Below are 10607 nucleotides of genomic sequence, written 5' to 3'. Positions count from 1 at the left end.
AGTATTTCTACTCTAAATGGCTTTTAAGTGTCTTTGTTGTCTCTAAAATACTTCCTGGTGGGGGCTACCTATGGGCTTACCAGCAGATTGATGTGCTGTTCCTGTACCTGGTGCTCACTTACTGTACAATCTCATCTGTGTTCTTGGAAGCTTCTGGTCTCTGGCCTCTGGGTAATACAAATGTCTGAGTAATCCTTGCTTGTTCCCCTCTTTCTCCTCTGAGGAGGTTGGTATTTATTAGGCGAAATACCAGAATTGGTGGGTGTCAGGCTCTGCTGATGTATGAATGTATTGTCACCTTTGTGTTACCTACTGTCACTTGTGTAAGGGAACCATGCAACTCTCCTTTGTAACACGTTGCACTGTTCTGTGTTCATAGGCCTTCTTTAAAAAAAAAAAATTCAAAAAAATCAAATGGTAATCATGCTTTTGTGTGTCTTGCAGAGACTGAAATTACTCCAGAAAGGAGTTGATCTAATTTTCTTTTGTGGCTATGTTTGACAGCGTGGAGGGGAAAATCTCTCATGGGAATTTGAGAGCAGCCATGTCCCCACTGAGCTCTTGCAGAACTGAGAAGTAGCATTTTTGTCAGCTGGATAATTCTGGGGATGTGAATGAACCTAGCACCTGGAAGAGCTGGAGCGAATCACTGTCAGCTATCAGGAAAGTTTACTGCTGACTTTTTATGTCTTGTTCACAGAATCATTTAGGTTGGAAAAGACCTCCAAGGTCATAGAGACCAACCTTTGACCAATCACCCACTTGTTAACCACACCACAGTACTGAGTGTTGTGTCCAGTTGTTCCTGGATGGGAACACCACTCCTCCCTGGATAGGCCCTTCCGGTGACTAATCACCCTTTCAGTGAAATTCCTCCTGATGTCCAGCCTGAACCTCCCTTGGCACAACTTGAGGCTGTTTCCTCTTGTCCTGTCCCTGGGAGCAGAAGCCCAACCCACAAACTACCCCCCCCATCTGTTGTCCCTTATCAGAGTTTTAGTTTTGTTCCAGACCATTCCCCAACTGTTTTGCCCTTCCCTGGACATGCACCAGCACCCCAATATCTTTATTGAACTGAGGGGCTCAGAACAGATGTGGGATTTGAGATGCCAAGTACAGGGGGGAAAATCACTGCCCTGGTTCTGCTGGCAACACTTTGATGCTCGTGCATGCATTCAGATTGCCAGTATCTGCTGTGGCTGAGGTCCAGCAGTTTTTGGCACAGTCCAAGAAATTCCAGTAGGTTGTAACTAGGGGGAAGAGAACTCAGCTGTAGGCTCAGCACCCCAGCTCATGAGGTTTGGGCAGTAGCTGCAGAGGCAGTTCTTGAGCTGGCAGCCAGGTCAGTTGAAGATCCAGAAGTGAATACCTGCCCCTGTTCTTGTGTTCCACAGAAGCTGAGGAGGGGTTTCCTGGGATTTAGTCTAGCTTGCAGTGCTGCTGCTTTCCCCTCCCTGTTTATGCCACACTCTGCCTCTTTGATACCCACCCTCAATCCACATGTGGTCTTTAAGTGCCATAGCCCAATCTTTTACTTTTGTTCTGAACATTTCCTGCACGTGGGTGGGTGTTTTCTGAGGAATCAACAGATGGGTAAGTCTTACTTTGTGTGAAAGGGAAGAACTGATCTTTATTACTCAAGTACTACTTTCCTTTAAGGAAGAAGTAATACCTGCAAAACCTGGATTTCCTTCAAGCAAGTAATGGATTACAGATACAAAAACTCAGCCTCAGACCTGCAGGCCAGTCTGGAATGAGTACTTTTAGTGGTTTGAATATTGTGAATATTCAGTAATGAATATTGATGACATCAAGTTTCACCTTACTGTGAGCAATTGTGATGAAATTTACTGAAGAATTGGGATCTAAGGAATGGTAACTCTAAAAATCTGTGTGGCACTGACTGTCTAAGCAGAGAGCGAGTTCCTGTCAGGAATAGAATGTGACTTGTGAGGTTAATACAGGGGGCAAAAGGGGCAAAAAATAGATTGTTCTGGAAAGCAGGAATGGGGCTATCACAGTACTGAAGGGGCAACAGTGCTGAGGACAGTGTCAGAGCTGTGGCAGGAGTGACTGACACTGGTGAAATGCTTGTGGAGGGCAGGAGGGAGGGAGAGAAGGATACCTCTGAGGAATCTGTCTGCTTGGATTCAGAGGGTCAGCAGAGAAGCAAGTATTGATGCTGGGAAAAAAGAAGGAGCACGGAAGAATTATTCTAGAGATGGCATGTCTATTGGGAGGAAAAGATAGGATGGAGGAAAACATACAAAAGTAAAACACTTTGTCTTTTCCATGTCATCCTTCCCCATCAGTAAACAAAGGTGCAGCTATGTCAAGACCTTAAAACCTGCCTGGAATGTGAGAAACCACTCCAGAAAGAAAATGGGGCTTAAGCAGCTTCGTTTCCCAACAAAAGCAGATTTTTCCTTTACACAGAGGTGCTGCTAGTTCTTTGTTGTAAATGTGCTTAAAATAGCTGTGGTTTATGGCCAGATGTGATACTGTATATTCCAGTATCTATGGGATGTGTTTGTGGATAGCATTACAGTATCTATGGGATGTGTTTGTGGATAGCAAAGAGCTGTGGGATATGAGCAATCCTGGTCTAGATATTTTCTTGGATTTGGATGGTAGAAGAGGTAATTGGTAATGTAAATCCTGTAATGGACTAAGCTAAAACACTGCCTGTAAGTCTGTTAAATCATGAAATCACAGAATGGTTTGGAGTGGAAGGGACCTTAAACATCTTCCAACCCCCCTGTCATGGGCAGGGACAGCTTCTGCCATCCCAGGTTACTCAGAGCCCCTTCCAACCTGGCCTTTGACACTTCCAGGGATGGGAATTGCTCCAAGGCTGCTCTCAGCTGTGCCCCTTGGCTGCTGGGGGGAAAATAAGAACGGATAAAACCAAACCACTAAAAGATGTGGCTATTTATTTGTTGTAACAGAGCACCATGCAGAAGACGGGGTTTTGTGCTGGGAAACAGCTGGTACAAACAAGCTTAAGAAATTAAGCGTTTGACTAAGGGGAAGGACGTAGCAGTGGAAATCCTGAGGAAGGCTGTATTTGGTTATCTACAAGGTAATTTTGCCACAAGATTTTTAGACTTATTTCAGAAAACTGGAGCTAGCCTGCCTCAGGAATGGAGGGATTCTCAAGCTTGCTGCATGGTCAGCTCTGTGAGAAGTGTACCAAGGCAGGGAGAGACTGGTTTTCCAAGGGGACAGTGTTTATTGCTGGAAAATGTCTTCCTCCTTTACAATAGAGCTGGGAAAGTCATCTGTGGTACAGCACGTTGTCATTTTACAGTAGCCCTGGCACATGAGCACCATAATTGAGTACAGGGAAAAAATGACAGTGGGCCCATGAAGTGGAGAAAGGATGTGGGAAGCAGCTGGCTACAGTAGAAAGAGAAGGGTGGGCCTGACACATTGGGAGGGTTGGAATAAATGCTTTCCTCATGTACACTTCAAAAACTTAAATCCCTATGTTTCAGCAATTAACAGTCTTACTCATAGAGGGTGTAGAGAGTGTTTGCAGAAGGGGAGGATGCCATTATCTGCAGGGTAACTTCCAAAAGAGTTCCTAAAGGAATTGTTCCAGTTAGAAAGAAAAGCCTGGATTTATTTGACAGGCTCTCTAAGTCATGACTATACTTCTCTCTCTCCACCCACCAAGAGAAAAGAATAGTGCTTGCAGACAGCTTTTTAGGAGCTCCCTGTACCTCTCCACTATTTTTCTTCAGATGAATCTCCAAGCCCAAGCAAGCCTTGCAAAAGGTGGGTTCAGAGCAATTGTCCTGGAGGGGAGGAAAGCACTGAGGCCTAAAATCCCAGTGATAAATATGAGTCAGGCACCATTTCCATGGGGGATGTGCCTGAAGTTCAGGCTGATCCTTGCTCTGTTCTCTTGCAGGCATTTGCAAGCCTCTGCTGCCTAGCCAGCCTCCATCTGCAGGGGTTTGTTGGGTTTCTATGTTTAGGGGGTGGTTTATGCTTATGGCCACTGTATAATTATGATTATAAAATAGCCACCTCTTCAGTTTCTGCCTCTTGGCAGCTCTCAGGAAACGACCTAATTTGAACTGCTAGCAGTGAGGACCTTGAACCCTATCAAAAGTCACTTTTAACTGAACCTAGAACCTCTAGACATTTGCCAGACTCTGCTGGCAGTGACAAAGATAGTTAAGTGAGATTTTTCCACTGCTGGACACAGGCTTCCACATGCGTGGCTCCCACAAAATGAATCCACAAGGCAGCCATTCATGGCATCCTGAATGCCTCCTCTTCTCTCACTGCCAATTTTGGGATCAATAGAAATTCAGGCTGGGGCTGAGAATTTTATGCCTTGTTCTAATGCTGGCCTTTAGTCCTCACCTTGCCATGCATTGGGAGGCTGCACTTCTGCTCTGCTCCACCAGCACCACCCCTCCTTTGCAACACCAGCAGAGCAGGTCCTGCTGGTTGAAATGAGCTGCCACCTCCAGCTGATCTGTGGCTGTGTGTGAGGAAAGGGCAGGGTGAAAGAGAGCTGAGGAAGCTGCACCACAGACAGGTTTTTCGGCTTTGGGCTGGGTGCACCTCCAACTTACGCCAGTATCGCTTCTGCTTGTGGAGAGCTGGGGGAGCCCTCAGCAGCCCTTTCCAGACCCACAGGCTCACCTCAGCTGCAGGTCCATAATTTAAAAAAACAGCTTTAAATATCCTGGAAGTGGAGATGCAGGGCAGAGCGAGTTCTCAGCAGGGACTTTGGCATGGCCATAGCTCAGGTGATGTCCCACCATCAGCAGCAGCACAGCAGAGCAGAGATAGGGCCAGCGTTCAGCAAGTTAGAATTCATGGCTTGGTCCACTTAGACAGTGTGAGTGCAAACAGATGGGGAAGGCTGCAGTGGGTGTTCAAAAAAGCTCCTCTTCTTTTGTGGGATAGCCACTCCTTTGCATCTCTCTGTGACTTTATTCTGTGTGGGAGTGAATGCAGAAAAATCAGGGGTGCCATGGGGTCTGTCATTGTTTTCAGGTAGAAGCCACATAGCTGTACTGTGCCATTGGGTGGGATCGCTGCTCCACAGGTGGGGCTTTATTTGCAGTGTGAATTTGAGGGGCACCTGCTTATCCTGAATTTTAATACAAGGGAGTTCTGCCCTTACAAGGTGGCTGCTTTGTAGCTTGGGGCCATTCTGATTTGTACACCCTCAATCATTAACAACACTGGACCGCCAAGTAAAGAAAATTATTTTCATTGTGGTTTTACCCCTATTTTCCTTCCTTTTAAAAGTTTACTGGAAGACCTATAAGCATTCAGCTGTTAGGTGAGGCACAGAAAGGGACTTTTTCCCCTCACACAGCCTGTGGCTGCAGCCTTTGTCCTCAGCGCCGAGCTGAAGGTTGTGCATGCTGTGCACATCAAAAATGCTCTAGAAGAGAAATCAGGGTGGCAAATATGGTGTAAATAGATGGAAGAGGGAAGACTGAGTCAAGTCACCCCACTCCTGATTGTGCAGATCATGTTTTAATGACAAGAGTGTGAGGTGAATGAGTGAGGCCTTTCCTCCTGTTCGTAGCAGGGTCAGCCATGACGTGAGAGCAGGTCACTCAGGGCTGCACCTAACCCAAACTTGAAAACCACCGAGGATGGAAACTGCACAAGCTCCCGGTCCCCTGCTGGGTGGTGTCCTGACGAGAAATTTCTCCTCATGAGTTTGAACTTCTCTGTTTTCAACCCATGCATGTTGTCTTGCCTGGCTCTTTTTGGTTGTCTCCCCACAGCTAGTGGAAGGCTGCCATGGGCCCCCTCCCAGCCACACCCCCTCTTTTCCAGGCTGGACAAGCCCTGTAGCCTGATCATGGTAATTCAGCCCAGGCTCTCATCATTGCTTGGTGGCCCATTAGTAGCCAAGGCCAGAAGAACTTTATCAGGGGAAAACAATACGCAGTTCCTTTGGTGTTTTATAGCTTGGTGAAGGAAACTGTATCCTCTTCCGGGACTTAATTGTGGAAAAATAAATAAAACTGAAGGTAAAAACGGGGCAGGAAAGCTGAGCAACCAGAAAACACCACTTGGCAGGTTGTTCCCATCAAGGACTGTTAATCCCACATGCCAAGGTCCCCTACACAGAGTGAGCTGCTCCTCCTTGTGAGGGCCAACCTTGCTCCACCCTTGGCTTGGCACTGCAATTAGGAAAAGCTGATTTTTACTGCCACCCGTTCCCCTTCCTGACTCTGTTAGTGCATCTCGTGAGCTGCCACCTCTGTTTTTCCAGCCCTGTAGACACAAGTGACCACATCCCTTCCCAGAACAGTGAGTCCCTTGTTCACTGCTGATGGCATCTTCTCCCTCGGGTCTGCTGGCAAAGCTCCCATCTCACTCCTGGGGAAGATTTCTATTAAACAGTGTAGGTTTTCCTTCTATAAGTGGTTTGTTTTATAATCTAAGTCACATTTTTCTGTAAAATTAGCCCTGCAGCTGGTCCTAGCAGTTCCTCCCTGCTTTTTGTGATGGGACTCTGTTGTCAGCACCTCATCGTTTCCAGAGTTCAAGTATCTGGGCTAAGACTTTCTCTTCTGCCCTCCTCAAGTTGAGTGGAGAACTTTTTTTGTATGTACTGAAGTATCTTTGGTTATTGCCAAAAATTATTTTAGTAGAAAAATGTTGTTTTGCCTGTACAAAAAAAAAAAAAAAAAGTTTTGGAAGCAGTGCCTGAGAGTTGTGGATGGTTTCTGCCTTCTGTTAGAGAGGTGCCTATAGTTTTTAGAAAGAAAAAGTCCTGGAATTGTGAGCTTCTGGGAGACACCTTCATCCATACAGTCCTCATAGACCAGGAGGGAAAGTCTGAGCACCTGGGCACCTAAGCTTGTCCTCAAGAGCTTCTCCTATACTCAGCCTCCAGGCTCAGGAATGTGCAGATAGCCATCAGGCTCTGCCTGGGAACAGGAGCTGTTCCCTAATGCAAAACAAATTTTCTGAGCCTGGTCAGAGCTGAGTGGCTCTTGCCTCAGGCTTGCCCCCAGGAGGAGGGGCAAGGTGAGGTTTGTCCTCACCTGCCTCCCTGGGAAGGTCTCCCTGTGTAGGAAGGTGCTTCCGAGATGGATTATGGACAGCTATGGATTTGCCTGGAGGATGGGATGTGGTGTAGACGCTCCAGAGGCAGATTTGCTCAAGGACATGGTCAGAGGAAGTGCCTTTTATAGAGCAGATTCCCCTTGTCTGCCTAGGGAACGCATCCCCCTCACCCCTCTATACATGAGCACCCAAATTCCTTCTCCATGTGCAATCAGTGGAGGAGACAAGGCTTTTTTTCCTTTTTCACAAGGGTCTGGTTCACCCAGGTGCCATGCACACCTCCGCTATCAGCTTTGTGTGGGGGAACACAAACTCTTCTGGAGGAACACTGTGATAAGCAGCAACCTGAAAGCACCAGACCTGGCACAGCCCAACAAGCAGCTGGCCTTCTGCAACATATCATGAGCTGCCAGTCTCTCAGGCACATCTGGAAATAGCCCTCTGCCCCGGGACAACACCCTGTGGATTTGCTGTTTTCATTAGGATTTGCCCATTTTTTTCCTTTGCCATCCCTGGGCTTGTGAAACACAAACAGAATGGATGTAGCAAGACTTAAAGCAGGGATTTGCCCTTAGGAGGAGGAGTGAGGGAATGTGAGGTTTCACAAAAGACAGTCCTGGTTGGTCACTAACCTTTACCTCTCCTGGCTGGGAGTCACCTGGTGCCAGGCATTGCCCCGGACCTGGGTGCCTCACTCTGGGGTTTTTGGAGCTAAGGCCATCAAGGAACACAGGCTTTGGGGATCCTCAGTGGTATCCCAAGTGCTCAGCTCTCCATCTCAGAAGGTGCATCTGCTGTGCCAAACCTACTGATCTGGTCTCAGGTGACCTGGTAAGGCAGCCTGGAAGCTCTCTCTGCAGTCAGCGCTCCTGATTAACTGGCTCAAATCAGTTTTCTCAGCTTGATACCAAACACTCGATGGCAGCTTCCCAGAGGGGTAAAACTCTCATTGTTTTTCCAGAGAAAAATACAAAATCCCATGATAACCAGTGACCCCTCTCTTTGTGCCAGTCCCTAGAGCTACCAAGCAGTGACAGAGCCATTCCAAAAATTCTGGGAAAGAGCCTTAGCCACTGTAACCCAAAGAGGATGAGCAGGGGCTGATGACACCACATTGCCCTTCCACTCCTACTCCCCTTTCTGGCACCATTTTAAAATACAGCAATACATCACTCCCTGTTTTTGCTAGGAGCAGCATGGAAAGCTTCCCTCAGGTGCCCTGTGCTGGGACCTGGAGCAGGATGTGTTGGGAACAAGGTGGGACTTAGATCAGGGGAAAAGAAGCTGAGACATGGTCTTGGAAAGGGAAGGGAGAAAATAGGCGAGGGTCAGTCCTAGAAACAGAGCAGGGAAGGCAGATGCAGATGACAGATATGAGGATAAAAGTGAGCAAAACAGCACGTTGTGAGAAATAACAGGAACAGGTCATATTTGGGAGAAAATATAATGGCCTGGGCATGCAGGAGGTCAGACAAAGTGTAAAATACACAAAGGGCTCTCCCAGCTTGAAATGCTGGCAGCACAACAGGATCTAGTGAGTGGTTCTTTAGTCTAGATGATGAAATAAAAGACTCTGACCTTCTGATGGTCAATATATGGCAGCACAGCCCCACACGACAAACTAGCTTTTTCCATTTATTGAAAACTAGAAAAACAAACAAACAAACAAAAAAAAAAAAACAAACCCAAAATCAAAAGCACCAAAAAACCCCAGACAGAGGCAGAGCACAAGTGAGATTAAGACTGCAGCCTCAGATGATGCTGGCATGAAGAGGAATGTGCATTGCAATAAAGATCTGCAAAATCTGTGCTTCTCTTGTGGCAGGACCTTGGAGGCTCTATGGAACAAATCTAGGAATTCAAGGAAGAGAGAAAGTAGTTTTGCAATGAAGGTATGTTGATGTTCTGCTTCAGGCCCAAAGTGATGCGAGGCAAGTCAGAGGTTCTTGAGCTAAAAATAGTCTTTACTTACCAGATCAAATGTGCATAGGCACAAAAGAAGCTGAATAAGAAAAAAAAAAAAATTCAATTATTGACTGATTTTCTGCATTTTTTGAACTGAAACATTTACACTTTTCAAAGTGCTGTTTTACCCTCTTAAAAGTGGCTGTGTTAGGGGGCTTCCTGTCACTGCCTGCTCCATGGAAAGTCTCTAAATTGGGTTTTGTGTGCTGCCTGCCAGCTCTGTTCCAAGCAGGATATTTTCTATTTTGCATGCAACTGCCAGTAAAAAAGTCCCAGAGAATTCCACGCATGCCTCTGCACCTCTCCAGATAACAGCTCCTTTTCATGTGCAACTATGTTGAAGCTAATTTTGTGCAAATACCTTTGAGGCCAAAAAGTGCTCCTGAACCAGAAACTTAATTGAGTTGGTGCAGTGTGGGCTCAAGAGTTCCTCATTTTCCTCTGGCTAGGTCAGGTTTTGCAGATCCAAGAAGTTAAATAAACAATTCTTAAGAATTCTTAAAATTCTTATTTTAGTATTTTATTCAGGAGCATCACATTTATATAGTCACTTTTCAGAGCAGAATAGGGAATTCCCTCTTTTCTTCTTCTTCTTCCTCCTCCTCTTATTTTTTTTCTTCTGTACTTACAGTTCCTGAACCAGGGCAGGATAGAGGATGTTGGTCCAGCACTTCATTGACCAAGAGTTTTGGCCATGGGAGGAGTCCTGCCACCAGCCTGGAACCTGCTCAGGCTCCAAAGCAAACACTCCTAAAGCCAGCTTTCACAAAAGCAAAGCCGGATGAAAATGACATTGCCAAAGTGAGCAAAAAGATTATTTAAATCCCTGTAGAACTCTGCAACCTTCCTCCAGCCTGGAGGGCAGCCCTTCTGTGCTCTGTGTTTTCACGGATGCCATCACCTTCTGCAATGCCAGAGGTGCTGCTGGAGACTCATTGGCTCCCAGCAGCCAAGCAGAGGAACAATGGCACTGAAGTCTGCACCCACACCTCCACAGAACCCCAGGATGGCTCAGGCTGGAAGGGACCACAGTGGGTCACTGGTCCCACCTCCCTGCTCCAGCAGGGCCATCCCGCAGCACAGGGGACAGGGATGTGTCCAGAGGGGTCTGGAATGTCCCCAGTGAGGAGACTCCACACCCTCTCTGGACAATTTGTTCCAGGCTCGCTCAGTGCCCAGGGAAGAAGTTCTGCCTCCTGTCCAGGTGGAACCTCCTGGGATCAGTTCCTGCCCGTTCCTCTGGTGCCATCGCTGGGCCCCCGGAGCAGAGCCTGGGCCTGCTCGGAGCCCTCCCTGCAGACAGGGACACCCAGGGCTGAGGGCCCCTCTCAGCTGGGGCTCCTCTGGAGGCTGGACAGCCCCAGCTCCCTCAGCCTTTCCCTGCCAGAGATGCTCCAGGCCCTAAATCATCTCTGCAGCCTCCACTGGCCCTGCTCCATGTCCCTGCTGTCCTGAGGAGCCCAGGACTGGACACAGCTCTCAGATGTGTCACACAGGGCTGGGCAGAGGGCAGGTCACTCCCTGACCTGCTCTTCCCAATGTACCCCAGGCTGTGTGTCCTGTTCACCCAGGGAGGCTCA

This window comes from Passer domesticus, chromosome 5, assembly GCF_036417665.1.
Source record: "Passer domesticus isolate bPasDom1 chromosome 5, bPasDom1.hap1, whole genome shotgun sequence".
Classification (NCBI taxonomy): domain Eukaryota; kingdom Metazoa; phylum Chordata; class Aves; order Passeriformes; family Passeridae; genus Passer; species Passer domesticus.
The sequence above is the reverse complement of the archived record's forward strand: the minus strand, read 5'-3'. Positions refer to the sequence as shown.